This window comes from Phoca vitulina, unplaced genomic scaffold, assembly GCF_004348235.1.
Source record: "Phoca vitulina isolate PV1807 unplaced genomic scaffold, GSC_HSeal_1.0 scaffold14, whole genome shotgun sequence".
NCBI lineage: Eukaryota > Metazoa > Chordata > Mammalia > Carnivora > Phocidae > Phoca > Phoca vitulina.
The window spans coordinates 19,753,252-19,777,580 of NW_022589717.1; the positions used below are offsets into that span (position 1 = coordinate 19,753,252).

Below are 24,329 nucleotides of genomic sequence, written 5' to 3' on the forward strand. Positions count from 1 at the left end.
TGTCTTGTGCTATCATGTCTCCCCAACTATATTTTAAGTTCCTCAAGAGTATTTGTATCTTGTGCCTCTCACCTATCCCCTTTAGTACTTAACTCAATGCTTGGCACATAGGAGGTGGTTCCTAATAAATACATACTCACTTCCATGTACTAAATATCTATTAACAAAGATAAAGCAGAGCTAATTTTTGTGGCATAAATGTCTTATCATGTCCCATATAGAAATTACAGTCCTTGTCGTTGCCACATAAAATTTAAAGAACATTTGAACAAACTAATATGTCAGATAGAACAGAAGCAGAAGACAAAGGAACATGACAAATGATACGCCATCAGAAAACAAAGATGTCATTATTTGGAAATATAATCCATATGCAATGCTTTTGCATTTCTCTATGTTTGACCTCACCTTTCTGCCAGGGGTAGCACTTGTCTCAGAGGGGTTAGGATTGTTACAAGGTAAATAAAATAAGAAAGGAGGAGACGACAGCTTCACCAGCAAGAATTCTAGATCCATAGCAAGGTGGCGGTCATGAAAACCAGGCTTTCCTTTTAATTTTTAAAAAGACGATCTTACTTGGCATTATCATATTAGAAGTCAGAATTAGAGAACTAGATCATGGAGTTATATGATGCCATTAGTGAAGAAAACATAGGGTATGATGTAAAGGAGATGGAAAACTACCTTAGGCTCAAGGGTTGTATGGAGAAGAAGACAGAAGAGGAAGAGGTCAAATATCAAGTCCTCATTTCCCTCCTCTAAGTTAAATCCTCACATGAATTTGGTAATAAGAGCAGTAGGACTAGTAGACTGCTTTTCAGGGCATAGACTGGAGAGAACTCAAGACTGTCTGAGAAAACTATCATTCAGCATTTAACACTACACGGAAGCAGCTAAGCAGCTTTGGAAGAGGGAGGGAAATATCTAAAACCATGAATCTGAGACAGAGTCCCATTATGCCCACAGCCAATGTGTGGTGCCTCAGGGAGACAGAAGTTCCTAAGTACCCTGATCAGGGAACATGGGAGTGCTGAGTGGATGTAGTCCCACCTACTAGCGCCCCCCCCCAAAAAAAATGCAATCACTGTGTACATAGTCACAATACCATAAGGGAAAGAATAGAAGAAAGAGAATTCTGAAAGCACAAACATTTACCCAAAAGTTGTCTGAGTCATCTACCCCTGATAAAAAGGAACTTAAATGTATCTAGTCCAATGTCATTCTTTTACAGATGAGGAAACAAAAGACCAGAGTGGCAGACTCATTTACTCGAGTATTATGCAAATGAGGACAGAGAAGAGGCAATAATTCCAATTTTTCTAATACCTGCTGAAATGCCTACACACTATCCTACACTTTTATCCAGCTTCTTTTTATTATAAATATCAGTTAATGCTGTTATTCAGTTAATATTTAAAAATAAAAATTCAAATTTTTTTAAATAAAAATACCAACAATGTTAAATCCATTTATTTTAATGAATAATGAAATACATTTAAAATTAAAATAATGAAAAATGAGTCCCCAGAAACACTATTAGTCTCATTTACTTAGTAAATTTAGCAAGGTTACTGATTTAAGGTCATTATACAAAAATCAGTTGGGCTACCACATAACAACAAACAAAAACATAGAAATTCTGATTGCTTGGGTGGCTCAGTCGGTTAAGCATCTGACTCTTGATCTCAGGGTTATGAGTTCAAGCCACATGCTGGGCTCCATGCTAGGTGTGGAGCTGGTGTAGAGCCGGGCATGGAGCCTACTTAGAAAAAAAAAGAAATTCTACATTTAAGATAGAAATAAAACCTCAAATACCATGGAATAAATCTAGCAAAACATGTTTATGACCTCTAAATTAAAAATTACTTAGAGAAACATTACCTAGAGAAAATAAAGCAGAAAAATTAATGGAAAGAGAGACATCAAGCTCAGTGATTGGAAGATTCATTATTAAAGGATGTTGGTTCTCCCCAAAATGACCCATGTATTCAGTGTTATCACAATAAAGATCCCAGTAGTTTGTTTTTTTAATTTTAAATTTACAAGCTAACATTTATACAGAAATGTAAAGGGCCAAGATTAGCCAAGTGATATTAAAGAAGAACAAAGCTGGAGGTTCTTCAATGACCAGAATCAAACTTATAAAGCTTTCATAATTGACACAGTGTGGAATTGGTACAAAAACAAACAGATACATGGAACAAAACAAACAAAAAAAAGACCACACAAATTATGACAACTAATTACACAAGTAAATTTGACAATGTAGAGAAGTTGGTAAAGGGCAATTTTTCCACTAACTGATACTGAACTAATTATATAACCATTTGGGGTAAAACGTGAATCTTAACTCCTACATATACAAAAAAATCACTTTCAGAGGGTTGTATACTAACACATGGATGATAAAACAATAAAGCTTTCAGAAAAGAATATCTTTCCCTTTGGGGTAGACAATGATTTCTTACAGAACACAGAAGTGGTAGCTATAAAGGGAAAATACATGTGACTGCATTTAAATTAAGAGCTTCTCTTTATCAAAAGATGCCACGTAGAGAATGAAATGGAAAGCCACAGAGTACAAGGAGAAACCTGCAATACATATATCAGATAATGACTCATATTCAGGATATTTAAACTCCTACAAATCAATAAGAACAAGGCAGACAACTCAAAAGAAAAATGGCACAAACGGACATTTCACAAAAGAAGGCATTCAAATTTTCAACTAAAATAATAAAATTTCCTCAACTTCATTAGTCTCTTGGAAATGCAAATTAAAATCACAGTGAGATACCACTGTGGCCAAAATAAAAAGGACAGATAACATCAAGAGTTGCAAGGATATGGAGCAATGGTACTGTCATATCCTGCTTGTGAAGGGCAGAGAGTGGAAATGGGTGTAACTTTAGAAAACAGTTTGGTAGTATCTACTAAAGGTGGACATATGCACACCTTGTGGCTGGGCAAGTTCCACTCCTAGGTTTATAATCACTATAAAGTCACACTATGGTTGCCAAAAATTATGTACAAGAATGTTCATAACAGCACTCTTCATAGTAGGGACTAATTGGAAATAGCTCAAATCTCCATTAATAGCAGAACTAATTAAGACATTAAGATTTATTCATACAATGAAATGTTACACATTAATGAGAATGAACAAACTACACTTACATGAACAACATGGATGAATATCACAAACAATAATTAGGGTAAGAAATCACATGCAAAAAAGTACATACCATATGACAACATATATATAAAAAGTGGAGGGAACCTCTTGTGGGGTAGTGACTGGGAGAAGACATGGGGGTGCTTTTAAAGTACTGATACTATTCTTTTTCTTGAGCTGGCTGTTGGATCTTCAGGTATGTTCACTTGCAAAATTTTATCAAGCTGTAAACTTAAGATTTGCTCACTTTTCTATATGGCTGTTATATTCCAAAAAAGTTCATTTTTTTAAGTGGTACTGGAATCCCCACCCATCTGTCTATACCACTTGAAAAAAAGGTACAAAGAGATTATAAAGGTGATCCCTGATTTTAAAGACAATCAGACAGAAATTAAAGAGCAGATTTCAATCTGTAAATGTTCTTTCTCAGCTTCTACAGGTATGATAATTCAGGGCAGCACCTGGAGAGAGAACATTAGTATTTTCCCTGGAATACAGCCATTTTCCATATTTTCAACCTATACATTTCCCCCTCAAATTACTTATTCATTGTTGACTCTGTTCAATGAAAGGGAATCTAGCATAAAATATATGTATACTACATTTTTTAAAGCACATTTGCATATTTAACAGTACATACATTTGAGATTTTTTTTTTAATTTGGGCTACATTAGCCAGGAAACATAGTCAGATTCTAAGTGTTACACCTGACCTTTTCAATTATTTCCCTTTGCAAATACTAAAATTTCTACTGATTTGATTCCTTTCTAATTTTCCTTTGCTTATTATTTTATGATACAATTATTACATTTGTAATTGTAGGTTTTTAAAAGTTTCTGCATTTAAGTTTTGGAAAGAAAACATAAATAGAAAACAAAAATACAATAAACACCTATTTACCTCTGTCTGTAAGCAATGAGATAGAAAAAATTTTTCTTCCCTAAATTATAATTATACCTATATTAAACATCAATAATGAAAACCACAAAGGTAATAACCAAGGCACAGGCATTTTGAAATGTATGCTTAATATATGCCAGAGAAAAGGCAGAAATAACAACAACAAAGTCACATACCAGGTTTAAAGCACACTAAAAAGTAAATACGAGGAACAATTAATTTCTGCCCTTTTATTTTTTTAATAATCAGACTTTTAACTCAGTTGATGAAAACATTCTTCTCTAAATGATACGCTCTAATTTCACTGATAATTTTATGTATTTAATCATAAGTTTTTCACTCTCTGTTGTTTAGTCAAAAAATAATCAAAATATTTTCCCATAGGCAATTTAGCAATAAAAGACTTAAAAAAAAAAAAAAAACTTCTACTCTTTGAAAACTATTTTTTTAATCTCTTGATCTGAATTACCTTAGAAGTACCTTATTATTATTATAATGGTAAAAATAAACATTTATCACTGCCAAATAGAAACCAGACATTGTTTTGTGTTGATGTCTTACACACTTAAGGCTCGTAACAATTTTAACAGCTGAGTATACTATTACTCCATTTTATAAACGAGGAAACTGAAGCACAGTTTGGTTACCTGATCCACAAAGCCAGTGAGCAAAGGCAGGATTTGAAGGCAGGTAGCTGTCACCAATTCTGTTCTCTCGACTATTCCGCTGAGCTAATATTCCACTATTTCCATGTCAGTACCTGTTACTATGGCACCTCTTTGGTTCTTATGTGTTATTATTTAAATATATTACTTAACTCTTACAAGGAAGTCTCCCATTTTATTTTAAATGTATGTTATGGGGCACCTGAGTGGCTCAGTTGGTTGGGTTTCTGACTCTTGACTTCAGCTCAGTTCATAAATCTCAGGGTCCTGGGATGGAGCCCCTGGGTGCACTCTGTGCTCAGCCAGAGTCTGCTTGAGATTCTCTCCCTCTCCCTTTGCCCCTCCCCCTGCTCACACTCTCTCTCTCATAAATAAATAAATCTTTACAAATAAATAAAATGTATGTTATTTAAAAATATATTTTGTGTATTTCTTTACTATTTTCTATATTTTTCAGGTATTCATTAGAATTGTATACACACTATACTTTGAATTTAGAGTGGGTACTACCTTCAAAGAATTTAAAGCAATTTACATATATTATGCCATTTACATTTAAACACATATACACAACCAGCACTAGTCTCTGAGATGATTTTTATATATTTTATTGCATATTTTCTCACCTTCTATCTCATGCTATTGCCAAAGTCAAACACTCAGGGTCTAGATCCTTTATTCTCAAAAGGTGGTCCATAAACTGTTAGTATCACATTACTGGGGCGCTTGTTAGAAATACAGAATTCCAGGCATTACACTAGACCAACTGAGTCACAATTTTCATTCTAACAAGAAACTTAAGTGATCAGTAGGCATAAAGCAGTAAGCTGCTTTGGGGGCACCTGGGTGGCTCAGTCAGTTAAGCATCTGACTTTGGCTCAGGTCACGATCCCAGCATCTTGGGATCAAGCCCTACATGTGGCTCTGTGCTCATGGGAGAATCTTCTTTTCCCTTTTCCTCCCCCTCTGCCCCTCCCCCTGCTCATGTTTGCTCTCTCTCTCAAATAAATAAATAAAATCTTAAAAAAGAAAAAGAAAAAGAAACCCACTTTAAATGATCTATTCCTCTAAACTAAAGGCTTTCTTAATCCTTGGTTCAGCTAACTTATCTCTGTAGGTTCTGTGAAATTTATTCTTATCAATTTTACCACTAAGTGTTTTAGTCTGTTAAAATTATTATTGAGTACTTCACTATCTCTATCACTTTTACTGCCTGCAGTGTTACTGAATTTTACTGAATTAATTATTGAGGACTTAAAACAGAAGCTTCTCTTCTAGGGCTGTCTGAAAGGCTGTTTTGTTTGCAAGGTGCTGTGTCTTCCACAAGTAACTACAAATGCCATCAATTGAAAACAGGCAGAGCTGACATGCTTTAGTTCTGGTGTGTAGCCTTGTAAATGTCCATGAGAGTTCCTAAGTTAAAAAATCAATACTAGAGTAGCTACTGTTTTCTCAAAATCCTGAGAGATTTTATGCTATATTATAGCACAATGCTGATCTCAAATCCTTTGTGATTTCTTCTCAAATTTTCTTAGTTCTCAGGTATTCACTTAATAAGTTGCCCTAGGGTTTTCTAGCTTTTTACATAAGATGACCTGAAAAGGTTCCAGAAAGATATTTTAGTATTACTACTAAGCTAAGGATTTTGCTCTGCCTAAAATAAACACCATTAACAACAACCAAAATCAAACATAATAACTAATAAAACCCTCAAAGAGAATCATCCATATTGAAAACCATAAAAATAAGCTTCAAAAACAGCAAATTAATGGAAAAAAAAAATCTTAAGATAGAAGACAAAGTTCTGTACTGTTAAGTGCTTTTTACTGTTTTAATAAAGTACCAATACTCATAGCTTCAAAAAATTATCAAATTTCCTTATCACCTTATCTCTTTGCTTTGGCTCTTGAATAGATTACCAACTTATGAGCTAGCTGGGATAAGATTTACCTGAGCATATAGAATCAAGGAAGATCATTCATTACAATTTTACCATAGAAAAATAAAGAATGTTTGAATGTAGTCTGGGTATTAGACAGTAAAAAGGAATTTATTTTAATTGTGTCAGGTGTGATAACCATATTGTGGTTACATAAGATAAATATTCTTATCTTTTAGAAACGTATACTGAAAAAAGGCTGGGCTGAAATGTCAAAAGAAATTACCAATAGGACATACAGGTACATACCACCACCACTAAAGATGAAAAAAGTACCACCTACAAAAACAGAGAGAAAGAGGACTATTAGGAATCTAGAAATGACATCAATAATAGAGAAATTTTAGTATTGATGCAGGAGGCTTAAGTAAGCCATTAGTACATTAAATTAAAAGTAATGAAAGAAAAAAATAATATTTCTTTTCACTATTCATAATGTAACTGAACTAACATTATATTTGAAAAATGCTATGGTCACATTTTATGGACCTCTTGCTCCAGCTAATCACTATGATAACTCTGTTATATATATATCACTGCTCTTAAGATTTAAAATAGTTATTTAAGAGAGACATGAACACTTTGCCCACTTTCATAACATTTTTGGCTTGACCCAAGGCCAGAAGTTTTACACTGCTTTACAGCAAGCCTTTCTATTCTATCTTCTACTTACTCCATCTTGTAGGATAAGGAAGGATAATTTGGTTACTCAGATAGTCATTTTTATTAGTAGGTGGTTTCTGTGCCTAAATGCAGTAGAGTAGTGGAAAACTTTGTCCAAAAATTTGGAAATTAACCGACATCAAAAAAATTTTAACTACATTAACTCTTACTTTCTACCCCTTCTAGGAACCAACAACTTTGGCAAAGCATATAAACATCGAAACTAACACAGCAGAAAAAAATCTTCTGCAGTGCTGAAGGTATCCATGTACAGAAAACCTAAGCGATATTTAAATGCAAAAAATAAATAAATAAACAATCTAAGAAAAGAGAATCATAGTTGAATGCCTCCATATTCCCCTATCAAAGTATTACAGAAAAAAAAAGAGATAAAATTAAACACTATATGGTGCCCAATCAGGGAATTTCTGTTGTGGGTAACATAGGCACCAGGAATTCTAAAAAGCCCTCCCCTTCAGAACATCTAGAATGCTTGATAAAATACAACAAACACTTTAAAATGCACTGCTGAGTTCATCAGACATAGAACGACCTTAAAGTTGCAGAATGAAGCAGGGTTGAAACAACAGTAACATCCACATGCAAAAGCATGGGTGTCCTCATGTTGTTTACTAATATTTAAAATCTTGAAGCTTTGCAATTTATTAGCCTGATAGGAAATAATGGACAAGCTTTTAGGTTTGAAAAAAAGTGAGGAGCTGAAATTCAGAACATCTTAAAGCCCAAGAGAATGTACAATTAAAAAAAAAAAATGCCTTCTACCATAAGGAAGCGACAAGGGAAACTTATCTATGGCATCCCTAGCTCGGAGTAGAGAAAAAGAAAATCACTCTTCTAAAAATGCATTAACCATAGGTCTTCCCCCATAGCTTTTAGCCTTGGTTTTACACTGATTATAAATCCTGAAAAACTTCAAGGAGAGAAATTAACTTAAAGAAGCAAATTGAATCCACTCCAAAATAATATAACTTCATCTCAGACCTCTCAGAATCCCAGAATTTTTAAAAAGCCAAATATGAGCACACAGTCCAAAATTATACAACCTATAAGAAAAGAAGCCTTCATAAAGGAGAGTCCAAAGAAGCAACAAACACCAAAATATGACTGCCAAGGACATCAAATTCTGTAATTATCAGAAACACAACATGAAATGAATATTTCAAAAATCTCTAAATATTTAAAAGAGGGAACTAAAAACATGATGGAATATTAAAGACAATTCGAATTTTAAAAGGCTAAAGGTAACTTCTAGAAAAAAAAATAAAATTACACTCTCTATAGACACATTGAATACAAAATCAGGTACAACTTCAGAGAAAGTTAATAGGCTGAAAGGTACATTTGAGCAATTACATAAAATACAACAAAGAAAGAAAAGGTAATAAAACATACATAAGACAGAGGAAAAAAATGCAAAGTTCTAGCATGTGACCAATCAAATTCCCTGAAAAAGAGATAAGAGAGAATGGAGGAGCGGCTAGACCCCTAAGCCTAGGGTGAGGCACGTGAGGCAACTAGGGCAAAATTTTAAGGAGGCATTTAGTCTTCTTAAATTTTGTCACCTGGAAGAGGCAATACTAAGAAAGATAATTGGCTAAAAGTTTTCCAGAATTGAAACTTGAGATCCAGGAAACACAATGTTTTTCAAGCAGGATTAAAAAAAAAAAGAATTTACACCTAGTGACAATAGTAAAACTATAGAATACCAAAGACAAAGAGGTCTTAAAAGCAGCCAGAAATAGAAGATTTACTACTTTAGTAGACACTGCTGGTGCCGTGCCCATATCCTCTCTACCAGCCACTGAATCCACACCTACCCTTCTCTTAATAATTGTCCTCATGTTTTAAGAGTTTCCATACTCCCTCTGGGGACAGCCCACTGCCAAAGAATAATAAATAGATACCAAGGCCAATTCCCTAGCATTAATGTGGGACATTTCTATGGTACCCTCACGATGCAGATGGTCTTATGGAATCAGGCTGATCTTCCACTAAATCCACATCTTTGACTACCTGCTTTTCCCATGCTACAATACTTTCCTAATTTTCTTTTTCTGATTTCAACAAACAAAACTGAGAATCCCCATCTTGGGTTTGAATCTAAGAAGTGCAATTACCAGCAAGCAAATGACAAATAGAACAGTAGCAGTTCTCAAAACAAAAATGTATACCAAAAGACTGTAGAGTAATATATTCTAAGCATTGAGAAAAGTAACTGTCAGTTAAGACTCTATTCCCAAACTGTAGTTTGAACCAGAGGTAAAATAAATACTTATTCAGATATATCAAAACAGATTTTATCACCAATAGACCCACACCAAAAAAATTTTTAGAAATAATTTGGGACAGAAAGAAAATAATCCCAGATGGGAAGTCTGAAACACAAGAGGGATGGGAAATAAGGAAAAAGAGTAATTGATGATCATTGGGTAGACTTAATCAACAAGGCTGTATTTAAAATAATATTAATAATAATGTTTAGGTAACAATAAATAAATTATTTTACAAAAAAAGGAGGAATGTGATTGAATTTAAGTTGCGATACCTTGCATTGTTGAGGAGGTGACAATAGAGATTAATTAACTTAAGATTTTAAGTATGCAAAGAAACATTATAAGGTCAATCTCTAAAAAATAGAAATCAACTATATTAACTTCAAATCAGCAAAGAATAGAAGAAAGAAATGAATAGTAAACCTCATCAGAAAGAAGTCTTCAGGAAGTTCTGTTTCTGGCTACGATGGAGTAACTGGTTCTGAATTAGTCCACTCACTATAAACAATCAAAAGTTAGACAAAAATATAAGGCAAATATTTTGAGGCATTATATACAACATACAGCATAAAACTATACTTTATGAGTGAAAGGAAAGCTCCACAATTTCCCCACCTCTTTCCATAAAAACAATTTTCCAACCTCAGTAAAGCAAGCTGAGATCCAGGCCAAACATATGGTCCTGCTGCACTTACAAGGCAGAGATTAGAGTTCAAAGGAGCTGAAGCACATGGAATATGCATGGCAAGGAGTCAGAAAGGAGGGCACTGTGCAGAAGGGAGGTCTCAGATGTCTAAGTAGTATTCCCTATAAGTTCTTGGGAAACGACAGGGCTATATATATGCAGGGCAAGAATACATGATGCTTTTTAGAGAGTTATTAAGAATGAAACAGAGATATTAGAGATCAAGCAGTGCTGGTGGATGTTGGAGTGCATGCCAGCCAGAGTTAAGATAGCCCTTTAATACCTCCTAATATGGTAGCTTTTTTACAATGTCGGTATACATTAACTATTAGATGTACAAAAATAAAGGAAAATAGGATATGTAGTAAAGAAAATGTATCAAAATAAACGGAGATGACACAGGTCTTGCATTTAGTAGATAATGACTTTAAAAAGGCCATTAAAAATAAAGAATCAATGGAAAATGTGTTCAGAGAATTAAAAAAAAATATGGTCTTAATGAGAGAACAGATAGTGGATCTCAGAAGAGAAATGAAAGCAGCTTTAAAAGGCAAATAGAAATTCTACAATAAGAGGAATAATAAAATTTAAAATGTACTGTATGGGCTTAATAGCAAGTTGGAGATGGAAGAAAAAAGAATTAGTGAAGTTGAAAAAAAAATCACAGAAATTACACAATCTGGAGCACCTGGGTGGCTCAGTCAGTTGAGCATCCAACTCCTGATTTTAGCTCAGGTCATGATCTCAGGGTTGTGAGATCAAGTCCTATGGTGGACTCCACACCCAGCATGGAATCTGCTTGGGATTCTCTCTTTTCCTCTCCTTCTGCCCCTGCCCCTGCTCATGTGTACTCTCTCTCTCTCTCTCTCTCAAAATAAATAAATAAAATCGTTTTTTTAAAAAAAGAAATTACACAATCTGAGGACCAGAGGAACAAATGTCTGAAGAAAAATGAACAGAGTTATAGAGACCTGTAAAACAATATCAAATAATTGAACATATGTATACTAGGAGTCTCAAAAAGAAAAGATAACAGGACATTAAATTATTTAAAGAAATAATGACTAAAAATATGCTCAATGATGGGGGAAGAAATGAACTTACAGAGTCAAACAAATTTTTTTTAAGATTTTATTTATTTGTCAGAGAGAGAGAGCACAAGCAGGGGGAGGGGCAGGGAGAGGGAGAAGAGGCTCCCCTCTGAACAGGGAGCCTGATGTGGGACTCGATCCAAGGGCCCTGGGATCATGATCTGAGCCGAAGGCACACACTTAACTGACTGAGGCATCCAGGCATCCCACAGAGTCAAAAATTTGAGGAAACCTCAAAAAAGATAAAATCAAAGAAAACTACACCAAAGTAAATCTTGGTCAATCTGCTAAAAACAAAAAATAAAGTAGTCAGAGAAAAAGGCACATTGCTATAGGCAACAATAAAAATAAGTGCTGACTTCTCGTCTGAACAAGGTACTCCAGACAAAAATGGAACAGCATCTTTAATATGTGAAAGGAAAAGAAATACAGTTGACCCTTGAACAACACAGTTTGGAACTGTTTGGGTCCACTTATACACATATTTTTTTCAATAAATACAGTATAGTATTATAAATGTATTTTCTCTTCCTTATGATTTTCTTAATAAATTTTCTTTTCTCTAGCTTTCTTTATTGTAAGAATACAGTATATAATATAACATACAAAATGTGTGTTAATCTATCATTTATGTTATCAGTAAGGCTTCTGGTCAACAGTAGGCTACCAGTAGTTAAGTTTCAGGGATTCAAAAGTTACACACAGGTTTGCAACTGCATGGGGAGTTGGTGGCCCTAACCCCTGCGCTGTTCAGGGGTCAACTATATTGTTATTTAAGAATTTTATATGTAGTAAAAATATACTTCAGCATGGCAAAAGAAACCATCAACAAAATGAGAAGGCAACCTACTGAATTAGAGAAGGTATTTGTAAATGATATATCCAATAAGGAGTTAATATCCAAAATATATAAAGAATTTATACAATTCAACAATGAAAAAGTGAATAATTCAATTAAAAAACAGACAGGGACACTTGGCTGGCTCAGTTGGTGGAGCATGTGACTCGTAATCTTGGGATTGTAAATTCGAGCCCCATGTTGGGTGTAGAGATTCCCTAAAAATAAAATCTTTATTAAAAAAGGGGGTAAAGGACCTGAATAGACATTTTTCCAAATGTAACATTATGTGTCAACTATAATTCAGTTTAAAAAAAAAATATGGGGCCTCTGGGTGGCTCAGTCGGTTAAGCATCTGACTTGGCTTCAGCTCAGGTCATGATCTCAAGGTCATGAGATCAAGTCCTGAGTAGGGCTCCCTGCTCGGCACAAAGTCTGCTTGAGATTCTCTCCCTCTGCCCCTCCTCCCACTCTCTCTTGCTCTCTTTCTCAAGATAAAATAAATAAATGTATTTTAAAATTTAATTTAAAATTAAAAATTGAGGGACGCCTGTGGCTCAGTTGGTTAAGTGTCTGCCTTCAGCTCAGGTCATGTCTCAGGGTCCTGGGATCGAGTCCCACATCGGCTGCTCCTCCTGCTTGTGTGCTCTCTCTCTCTCTGACAAATAAATAAATAAAATCTTTAAAAAATAAAAATAAAAAATAAATTAAATTAAAAATAGATATATATATACTCACACATATATACTTCAAAAATAAGGTAAAAACATTCATTATAAACAAAAGTGAAAAATAATTACACAACAAACATAAACTACAAGAAATGTTAGAAAAAGAAGGGAAATTACTGCATATGAAAAGGTAGATCTACAGGAAAGAAAGATGAACACTGGGAAAAGTAAATAGTGTGTAATAAGGAGTTTATATTATTCTCCTTACTTCTTTAAAAGATAACTACTTATTAAAAAGTAATAATAACAAAATTGTAAGGTAGAGTTTATAATATATGAAAAAGTAGAGGATTTGTGAATAACAGCATAATCCATAAGGTATAAGTTGATAAAATTCTACTATTGAGTGGGTATAACACTTTGGAAATGAGAATTAGAAACCAGGAAGTGAGAAGCATCAAATGTGAATAAAGTGGAAGGGTCATGTGTTAAACAGAATATTGACTCCAAATAGAGTTTAATAAGTTAGGGATAGGATATTGTTAAAAAAAAACTAAGAAGCCAATAAAATAAATAAAACAATATTAGAACATATTCAATTAGCCCAAAGTACTCAGGAAAAGAGCCACAAAAAACAAAAAAGTAAGAAAAATGGAAAAGAAATAAGATGAAGATAGACTTAAATGCAATAAATTTAATAATTACATAAAATGTAAACAGAGAGAAAGAAAAGCAAACAGACTAAACAAGGGGTTGACAAACTATGACTTACAGATCAAATTTTGCCTGTTTATTTTGTAAATATTTATTGAAAAATAGCCTCGTCTATTTACATATTGTCTATAGCTGTTTTTGTGCTACAGGGCAGGGTTCAATAGCTGTGACAAAGACCATATGACTCATGAAGCCTAAAATGTTTACTATCTGGCCCTTGACAGAAAAAGTTTGCCTACCCTTGAATTAAATACTCCAATTGTACAGCAGATTTTACAAGACTGAAGTAAAAAGCCAGATCCAACCATACGCTAGCAACAAAAGACTTTTATTTTTATTTTTTATTTATTTTTTCTTTTTTCAAGTTTTCATTTAAATTCCAGTTATTTAACATACAGTGTAACATTAGTTTCAGGTATAGAATCTAGTGATTCAGCACTTACATACAATACCCAGTACTCATCACAAGTGCCCTCCTTAATCCCCATTACCAATTTAACCCATCCCCCAACCACATCCCCTCCAGTAGCCCTGTTTGTTCTCTCTAGTTAAGAGTCTGTTTTGTTTTCTGCTTTGCCACTCTCTTCCCCAAACCCCACTCCCCCCGCCATGTTCATCTGTTTTGTTTCTAAAATTCCACCCTGGAAAACAGTATGGAATATGGAGTTTCCTCAAAAAGTTAAAAAGAGAACTACCCTATGATCCAAAAGACTCATTTTAAATTTTAAATTTAAAGAGACAAATAGTTGAAAGGAAAAGGATGGGAAAAGATATAGACTGTAAACAGGAAATGTAAGAAAGCTGGTGTGGTTATATTAATATGAAACAAAGTATACTTCAAAGCTAAATATATTCCAAATATATTCCAAGAGATAAAGATAGATATTTCATAATGATAAAAGGGTCAATTCATCAGGAAGACATAATGATCTTAAAAATATGTATGAATCTAATAATAGAGGTTCAAAGCTCATGAAGTAAAAACTGATAGAACTAGAGGGAAAAACAAGCAAATCCATAATCACAATTGATCTTCAATATCCCTTTTTCAGTAATTGATATAAGGAGACAAAAATGTCAATAAAGAAAAAGTAATATCACCACCCAACAATCTTGACCTAATTGACAAGTATAAAATACTGTACCCAGCAACTGCAGTGCATACATTCTTTTCAAGAATACATATAATATTCACCATAATTGAAACTATATTAGCCAGAAAACAAACCTCAATATAGTTTAAAAAATTGAAATCTCTCATAATATGTTCTTTTTCCAAATTGAAATTAAAAACCTACAACAATAGGAAAAGAAATAATTGGAGGCTAAATAATTTACTTCTAAGTAACCCATGGGTCAAAGAATAAAAAGTAACAAAATTAGAAAATGTTTCAAACAGTATGACAAGAATACAACACAGCGATATGTATGGGACATAACTAAAGTAGTGATTATAAAAAGATGTATAGCTTTAAATGCCTATATTAGAAAACAAGATAGAAGTTTCTGACTTAAGAACCAGAAAATGGAAGATCAAATTAAAGTAAGGAGAAGGAAATAAATATTAAAATCATAACAGAAACTTTTTTATTTTAGTGTAGTCCTAATAGTTTAGTTTTACTTTTGTTTCCCTTGCCAAAGGAGATATTTCTAGAAAAATGTTTCTATGGCTGATGTTTAAGAGATCACTGCCTATGTTTTCTTCTAGAAATTTTATGGTTTCAGGTCACACATTTAGGTCTTTAATCCTTTTTTTTTTTTTTTTTTTTTTGAGAGAGAGCAAGAGCAGTGAGGAGAGGCAGAGGGAGAAGGAGAGAATCTTAAGCAGGGCTCAATCTCACAACCCTGAGATCATGACCTGAGCTGAAATCAAGAGTCAGACACTTAACTAACTGAGCCACCCAGTCACACCAAGGTCTTTCATCCACTTTGAGTTCATTTTTGCGTATGGTGTAAGAAAGTCCAGTTTTCCCAACACCTTTGTTGAACAGATTGTCTTTTTCCCATTGTACGTTCTTGCCTCCTTTAACCATATAATTATGGGTTTATTTCTGGGCTCTCTATTCTGTTCTATTGATCTATGTGTCTGTTTTTGTGCCAGCATCACACTGTTTTGATTACTACAGCTTTGTAGTATATCTTGAAATCTGGGATTGTGATACCTCCACTTTTGTTCTTTCCAAGGTTACTTTGGCTATTTGGGGTCTTCTGTGGTTCCATACAAATTTTAGGATTATTTGTTCTAGTTCTGTGAAAAATGCTATTGGTATTTTGATAGGGATTGCATTAAATATGTAGATTGCTTTGCCTAGTATAGACATTTTAACAACATTTGTTGTCCAAAACCATGAACATGGAATATCTTCCCATTTGTTTTTCATCTTCAATTTCTTTGATCAATGTTTTATAGTTTAATAAAAACCTCTTGTACAGCAAAGGAAACCATCAACAAAACAAAAAGACAACCCTCAGGTGGAAGAAGATATTTGCAAATGATATATCTGATAAGGGGTTAATATCTAAAATATATAAAGAACTTACATAAGTCAACACCAAAAAATAAATAATCCAAATAAAAATGGGCAGAAGACATTCATTAACAGACATTTTTCCAAAGAAGGCATACAGATGACCAACAGACACATGAAAAGATGCTCAACATCACTCATCATCAGGAAAATGCAAATTGAAACCACAATGAGGTATAACTTCACATCTGTCAGAATGGCTAAAATCAAAAACACAAGAAACGACAAGTCTTGGTGAGGATGTGGAGGACGTTTACTGTGGGAATGCAAACTTGGTGCAGCCACTGTGGAAAACAGTATGGAGGTTCCTTAAAAAATTAAAAATAGAATTACCATATGACCTAGTAATTCTAATACTGGGTATTTACCCAAAGAAAACAAAAACACTAATTCAAAAAGATATATGCACCTCTATGTTTATTACAGCATTATTTACAATAGCCAAGATATGGAAGCAATCCAAGTGTCCACTGATGGATGAATAGATAAAGAAGGTATTATAATAATGGAATATTACTCAGTCATAAAAAAGAATAAAATCTTGCTATTTGCAACAAGGTGGATCTACAGAGTAATGCTAAGTGAAGTAAGTTAGAGAAAGACAAATACCATATGATTTCACTCATATGTGGAATTTGAAGGAAAATAAAACAAAGAACAAAAGAGACTCTTAACTATAGAGAACAAACTGGTGATTGCCAGAGGGGAGGTGGAAGGAGGGATGGGTGAAACAGGTGAAGGGGATTAAGAGTACACTTATCGTGATGAGCACTGAGTAATACATACAATTGTTGAATCATTATATTGATATATATAATCACTATACTGATAGTTATAATCAGTATGTATACACCAGAAATTAATATAACACTGTATGTTATTATACTTGAATTTAAAATTTTAAAAAATCACAACAGAAACCAAAGAAACATTAAATAAACAAATGATAGGGGGGAGGGGGGAGGATCAGAGGGAGAAGCAGACTCCCCACTGAGCAGGGAGCCCAATGCGGGACTCGATCCCTGGACTCCAAGATCATGACCCGAGCCGAAGGCAGTCGCTCAACCAACTGAGCCACCCAGGTGCCCCGGTTCTTTGGAAAGTTTAATAAAAATGATAAACCCTTAGCAAACTAGTCAGGGGGGAAAAAGAGGGGAAACACAAATTAATAAAATTAGTAATGAAATAATAAACATTGCTAGAGATTTTACAAAGGAAAAAAGGAAATATTATGAACAACTTTATGCTTATTAACTCAAGAACTTAGATGAAATGCACATATTCCTTGAACAACTCAACTTGCCAAAACTGACTCAAGGAGAAATAAAAAATGGAATGATATCCCTCCTTCTATTAAAGATTCCTCCAGATAAATGAGAAAGCAAAAGAACTAATAGTGTACAGATTGAAAAATACAAAAAAGAAACCACTTCACAGGCTATAAATCATGTGAGCAACACAATTATAACTGAAAGTGTTCAGAAATAACTCAACTGCCCAATGAAGGGGGAATGATTAAGGAAACTATCATTCATCAAGTTTACGGAATAACTTATTTTTTAAAATGACACATTTCAGTAACAATGCCTCTTTCTCCTTAGCACTTATGCCCACCATTAACTCTCACTTACTGTTTGCTACAATGTTAAAACATGTCTTAAAGAATACCTCCTATCCCTTTCTTGTTCCAATTTTTTCTCATTCCTCCTTCTTAAAAAATTTTCTTTTCCTTTGTTTCCTCAAAATAAATGTCTTTATATGGAACCATACAATTTACTTCTTTCTTAAAATCTTATCTATTCTGCTCTATTCCCAGATTGAATTCTCTTTGTCTTCATTAATTATGTTTATCCATCTCCCAGCACTGTCACTGGGTACTGGGGTTGGGGGAGGGGAGAGACATGGGGGGAGTCACCAGGCCAAAACTATATGCTTTTTATGACTCAGCTTCAGAAGCCTTGGTGTATCATTTTCATCATAGTCTATGAGTTGGAACAGTCACAAGCCCCTACTTACAGATTCAAGGGCAAGTAACAGACCACATCTTCAATGGGAGACATGTTAGTCTCATGAAAAAAAACAGGTGGGATGAGATACATACATATCGGTGTGTCCAAAATACAATCCGCTATGAACTCTGAATAAAGGAATGGCAAATATGTAATATTGTAGTTGATATTAAATTAGGAGGATTATTAATACTCTCAAAAATGTACATAATTGATTAAAGCTCTTTTATTTTCCTAATAATTAAAAGGACTATAGTGGTTGAAAGCTTCAGCTTTAAAGTCAGACAGACTTGGGTAAGGTTCAAATAAATCACCGGACATGTAAAATGGAAACAATAATACCGATAATACTATACTTTATATGGTAATACTCCATATGGTTGTTACCACATAGTAAGGACTTGTAGCTATTACTATAAATAATAGCTGCAATATTTTTTAATAAGGAATATTTGGAAAATACAAAAGTATACAGAGAAGAAAATTAGCCACTCATAACTGTATCACTCAGCAAAAATGAAACTCATTTTAAAATGACCTTGACAAGAGTCCTATTTTTAAAAAAGGATGCAACTCAATAGGAAAATAGTGAAAAGAAACAAAAGTCCTGTTCTGCACCACCTTGTGATACTGACCAAATGGGCATGGCTCTGTAGGGCAGATGCGGAGCTAGGGGAGGCAGGAGTCACAGACACTAGGTAACAGGGTAGGATGAAGCCCCTGAGGGAGCCAGGAGAGGTCTCACCACGAACTATTAGGTCAGATGATGAGCATGGATGCCAAGTTAAAGAATTTAAACCATTATCCTTATAGGTAGTCGGAAGTTTCAGAAGTTTCTAAGGGAAGGGTTATGACTTATACTATTGTCTTTTAGATAATTTAATGTGAAACAGGGAGTCTAAAATCAGGGAGATAAAATGCAAAATATCAGATGACAGAACTTAATAAGGAAAAGTTTTTAAAAATAGAAGAGTAAGGAATTAATATGGTATGCAAAAACTAAGTATAAATATTGTAGAAAGACCTCAGAACTCTGTAGACACTTGCCATATTTGGACTACAACTGTAAAAATAACATGATGTTGAGAAATATCAAAAAGGAATATGACAAAAAAGAGTCAGTATATGCTATATAATCAGAACTTGGTGCAGTAGTTTCATCCATCGAGTGTTAAACATTAGATATAGGAATAGTATAAGTAAATAAAGAGGCAAAAGTAGAAGTGTTGTTGTTGTTGCCCTTTTTAAAAAGAGAGAAAATAATGAGTGCTAACAGAGTCAAAAAATAAGTCCAATAATGACAATGACCCTCAAGTATAGAGAGAGAGCTAGGGAGGACAATGCAATAGAAAATGGGCTTAATTATGAAAACAAGATTTATTTCCCTTGGAAGTAATAAAACAGCTCCCAATACATACCTTTATCCTCTCTCTCTCTCTCTCTCTCCCTCTTTCACCCCAATTCCATGAAAATTCTCAAGAAGCAGTGCTTTTTTAAATTCATATTCCTCAAAGGCCTCCTCAAGACACTTCTAACCCCATGACTCTGTGATCCTCTATTCTGCCCCATCCGGTAAGGTTCCTGTCTAAGCACATTGCTTTTGCCCATGGTATGTGGAGCTGAGAAGAAAGAGTACTCCCTTGAAGTCAGCTGGAACATATGAACCAATGATCAGAAATTAATGGTGTGACAGATATTATAGGCTCATCACTTATTCCACATTTGACTCTGATTTTTAATTTTTTTCAATTTTTAGTTTTTTTTTTTTTTTTTTTTTTGACTCTAACTTCTTTAAATCATTAAGCAAAATCACTAAGATAGGGAACAGTTGCTGAGGCCTGGAGGATTAGGTCCAAAAGAGACAAACTTGGGTTGTCTCATTCCTGACCTAGGTGTTGCTTCACTCTGCATATTCTCTATTCTCCATGCACTTTGGAAAGTTGTTTATTTCAGTCTCCCCAAAGTGTATCAGACCCCACATACATTCTGTTATGTACTGAATGTTTATGTTCCTCCAAAATTCATTTGTTGAAGTTTAGCCCCCAAAGGGATGGTATTTGGAGGTGGGCCTTTGGGAAGTGATTAGGTCATGAGGATGGAGCTCCCATGAATGGGATTAGTGCCCTTATAAGAAGAGGCCAGTAGGCTAGCTCACTCTCTTTCTACCATGAGAAGATACAATGCGAAGTAGCCCGTCTACAACCGGGAAGAGGGCTCTCACTGGAACCCAACCATGTTGACATCCTGATTTCAGACTTCCAACCTCCAGAACTGTGGAAATACATTCCTGTTGTTTATAAGCCATCCCGTCTATGGTACTTTGTTTTGCTTTGGCAGTCCAAACTGAATAAGACACATCTACTTTTCAAAAAGAAAAAAAAAATTATTTTAAACAATTTAACATTTTTAGGATGTGGAATTCTATTTTATTCCTATTTGGAGACCTGCCTCATAATATATAAGGCTAAAACACAAACACCATAAGCCCATAGATATCTAAGTTGAGGTTTCTTATAAGATCTGCTTAAGGAAATAGACATTTTTTGGAGCTGGAAGAATGCAAGTCAGCCACATAAGGTAAAGATCAGGGAATCACATCTATATGCAGCTGAAAAAGAAACTGAGGTTGCTCCATGTGGAGAGCAGAGTTGTCTAGTGGACAGGGGAATGCAGGCCTGAGAAATGAAATTCTGATCCAGGAGGAGGTCGTCCCTGGTAATCTCCTAAAGATCAGTGTTAAATCTCACGCAGAGGGCGCCTGGGTGGCTCAGTTGGTTAAGCGACTGCCTTCGGCTCAGGTCATGATCCTGGAGTCCCCGGATCGAGTCCCGCATCGGGCTCCCTGCTCAGCAGGGAGTCTGCTTCTCCCTCTGACCCTCCCCCCTCTCATGTGCTCTCTCTCGCTCTCTCTCTCTCTCAAATAAATAAATAAAATCTTAAAAAAAAAAAAAAAATCTCACGCAGAGTCCACACATCATGCGTGTCCTCAGTTTCCCCTTCTGTGGATCTTTTCCAGCTGTAACTTGTCTACAGTCAAGACTCACAGCCCAAATTTCTGCTGAAGCCCCTGTCCCCGAGGCTTGGAACTATCTGCCTTTCTTCTGTCAGAAGTGAACACCCTGCTGGTTGCTGGAGGAGAAGAAGGAGGCTCCGTCCTTTCGCAGCTTTACTGTTTAATTTTAAGCAACTAGCTGGGGAAATTCTGAACTTAATGAGCCCTTCTTTTGTCCTTGGAAGAGTCACAGAATGCAGTTGTCAGGCAGCAAGAGTTGTACAGGAGTCTTACAGATCCTCCGTAATTCTTCAGCTAACATCATATTTTATATTAGTTGCCAATGGCCTGACAGCTGAAACTCTACTCCTATAAATTCCCCAACAAAGGACCAGATGTGTCTTTTTTATTGGCCACATTTTCCTGTACATCCTGAGAGGTCTTTGAAGAACGGCAAATTTTCCTTTTTTTCTATGAAAAAGGAAAGGAAGAGCATGTATTAACAGATAGTTACTAGAATTCAGTGACCCAGGAAGCACTTCCAAAGTGTCTCCTTTGAGCCAGAAACTGACTTAGAATCTATGGACCTGGTTCAGAATAGTGGTTCAGAATTCCTAGCATACCTGCTCAGGTGGAAACAGCTCTGTGCAGAGAGAGCTCTAAGCCTCAGGACACGTGATAAAGCCTTTATTCTGTCAGAACTATAAATGTCACAACTAGGTCTTTTCGGTCAGAATAAACATTTTAACTGAAATGTAATGTTACAGAATATTTGCAGCATTAGTTTTCTAAGACCATGCTTACAATAATCGGATTTGGCCTAACATCAATTGGTTATATATTGCTCTAATAAAGTGACCTAAATTTTATTTTGAATCCTTAGTTTTTTCAAGGGTAAACTTTTACCTGTACATAGGAGGGCAACAGTAATAATGTACTACATCTTTGTCATAAAATATTTAAGCATATCCAACATGACTTGATAGCTAGCTTGAGGTTGCTGAATTACTTATGCTACCGGCTTTTGCACCCACTTCAGAGTGAAGCCAAAATCTATTTGCTGTCAACCTGCTGATTATCATCTCGACACCAGCAGTGCAGCTGGTATGATGAAGACCAGGTCAGCCCAGGAGAACCTCTCAGAACAAATCTGCATAGTGATCCCCCTCTCTCCCTATCTCCTTTTGACCACATTTGTGGCTTGCTGTGATCTAGGGACACTTGGGAGTATGTCTTTTCAAAGAGAGAAAAACCTCAGATCTTTCACAAATTTGTTTTCAAGATGAATTTTACTGTTAAAGCTCATCCACAGTAGAAATGCTTCTCAAAGAGGAAATAAAATATTTTTCAATAAATTGTTTCCCCCATATGGATAAAAGAGGTGAGCTTTATGACAGTATAATTATGACAAAGATACTATTTAAAAACTGTATCAGTATCATTTTCTGTTTGTGCAAATTGCTACAAAAAATTCTAGGATGCTTACTATGTGTAAGTCTACTAAAAACTCTGCAAATGGCTTGTTACCACCTGCCTAAATCCCACCTATAATTCTCCTTCTCTGTTCCTTTTCTTCTTGTTTTTTTTCCCCCCACAAATGCCCAGCTCAGGTTTGCTGATTACTAAGAAAACCCTAGAAGGCATTACCTTGATGACTGATTTCTACCTTGAGCAACTGAAAAATAAGAACAACAATAATAGTACAATTCCAAGTAAGGTCATATTTAATGGCATATGTGGAATCTGCGCTCACTTCCAAACTAGTTGATCTGGAATGAAGAAGAGTGTGAATTTTTCATTCAGAATTTTCTTTTACATCTCTAATAATTCCCCTGCATCTCTTCTTCTCTCAAAAATAACTCCAAAATATTATTAGCTGGGGGTTTCTTTTGCATTCAATTTCTTAAGTAAATGAGTCATGCTGTTCTCCAGGACATCTTTTAGTAATGAGCTTCTTTATTTGGGCTGAAGCACTGGTGACCTCTAGTACTGACAAGGAGCAAAAATAATTGCTTGGAACCCAAACAGTACATCTGTATGTGAATAAGCCAAGTGCACATTGAGATATATACCTATTTTTTCTTTCCTTGTATATCCCCTCCCTGTCCACACCAATATTTACCATCAGGTTGTATTTTTTCATAATTATGCCATATCCAGGCTTAAAAATTCTTAGAGCAGTATTTTCAATACAGCACTATGCTAATCAGCAAAATGTATCTTTTCCAAAACCAAAAAAAAAAAAAAAATTTTTTTTAATGCTTCAGAGTTATTGAGTTCAGAGTTCTACTATTTGCCAACTTTAAAAATATATGCATATTTGCAATATGAATGGGCTCAGTTTCAAAGTGTGATATGGCTCATGAATTTGATTTTGTAACTCATTCCTGATTTACGGAACTTTTTAAACACAATGAGGTTTTGAGAATAGTGGCAGGTAAAATTGCTTAATGATTCTCGTATAACTAAACTCTGTCCCATGCATGCATGGGCTTTGGTTAATTTACCTTAGCACTGAGGTGAGTCAGTATGCCCAACAATAGACAGGCATGGGTGCAGAAAAACGCGGACTAAAAATACCTTGTATTTGTATGGCACATCACAATTTAAAATTACATAATTTTTCATAATTATACCTGCCCCATATTGCACCTGCCTCAAAGGGTTGCAAGGATTAAATGAAACAAACTGGGTAAATTCTTGACACATATATAGGTCACAATAAATGGAAAGTCTTGTTTCTGTTGTTGATTTCATTTTCTTCTGTGGATGACAAACATTTTCATTCTATCTGTTCTCATAAATCTGTTAGTCTTCTCTTCAGGTTAACATTGAAATCAAATAATAGCCACAGACTTTCATTCACCTTGGGTTTTCTTTCTGAAAGCCACTGAGTACTTTATAGTGCATGAATTCCTCAGACTACATTTATACCTATACTGATTTCTCTCAGTTTTCCTGACTCTAAACTTCACTAGGATCAATTAAAAATAATATTACATTGACTTTTTACAAACTTTTTCAAACAAATTTTTAATTTGCATTTAAAAATCCAGCTTTTAAAGATTATGTTTTCTCCCCCAGTTATGTTTCCTCTGACAGTGATCTCAATTGTCCTTTTCTCCCCATTGTGTCCCAACTGACAAGTTAAAACTCTAACTCTT

At 34.8% G+C, this 24,329-nt stretch overlaps 1 protein-coding gene across 7 annotated transcripts in view; it reads right to left on the reverse strand.

The window, feature by feature from the left end:
- Positions 1-24,329, reverse strand: part of INPP4B (inositol polyphosphate-4-phosphatase type II B) — a 797,414-nt gene that overhangs the window by 669,019 nt on the left and 104,066 nt on the right. The window contains exons 1-2 of one of the 7 annotated variants that reach the window (XM_032412904.1): positions 10,061-10,135; positions 6,930-6,959 (exon numbers count right to left, since the gene is read on the reverse strand). The exons of the other annotated variants lie outside the window; for them this stretch is intronic. The gene's annotated coding sequence lies outside the window, so the exon portion shown is untranslated. Of the gene's footprint in view, positions 1-6,929; positions 6,960-10,060; positions 10,136-24,329 lie in introns of those variants that run through there. 7 annotated transcript variants of the gene reach the window in all.